Source organism: Opisthorchis viverrini, assembly GCF_000715545.1.
Source record: "Opisthorchis viverrini unplaced genomic scaffold opera_v5_374, whole genome shotgun sequence".
NCBI classification, from domain to species: domain Eukaryota; kingdom Metazoa; phylum Platyhelminthes; class Trematoda; order Opisthorchiida; family Opisthorchiidae; genus Opisthorchis; species Opisthorchis viverrini.
The window spans coordinates 287,844-288,485 of record NW_008752035.1 but is presented as its reverse complement, the minus strand read 5'-3'; positions in this window follow the sequence as shown (position 1 = coordinate 288,485).

Here is a 642-nt window from a genome sequence, read left to right as displayed (position 1 = left end):
CGGAACTGTTAATTGTCTAAAATTTCGTCTTAACTACGGACTGATCGTTTCTGGTCAATTCTCACATTCTGCTTATATTTGTCGTCACCACACGTTCAGCAACCAGATTGCATCGTACTAAGTCCCTATTGATTTATCCTCATTCCGCTCTCACGTGTGACTCCTATTGGTCGTTGCATTTCGTTATTTTCTGCTCGATCGTGCATAACTGTTGGTTCCTATTGGTTATTCGGTTGAAGAGAAAGTCTCAGCCAATTGGTGCCATTTTTCCCATGTATATAAACCGCCTTACTACGCGGCAAAAAAGACCTGTTCCTGTGCTCGACTTTGGCTTCTTCCTTACGCGAGTTGACGGGTTACCTCCGGACGACATAACACCTAGAGATTCACCTGGGTTCAAGGTGAATCTCTCGCAAAATCAAAATCGTTTGCAAATGAGTGTATTTCACTTCGTGGGGTCTTTCAGTGACCTTCTTTTTAAGTATTTGGCGGATTAATGCAAGACCAGTTCACATCACCCTTTTCCCCTTGTATTGAGAGCATCATCCAACTGAGAGTCGATTGAGCAGCCTCAACTTGTCTCAAAAGCTAATTCGATAAGTGTCCCTTTGGGAGGATCAATAACGAAGATACCCATGAGGT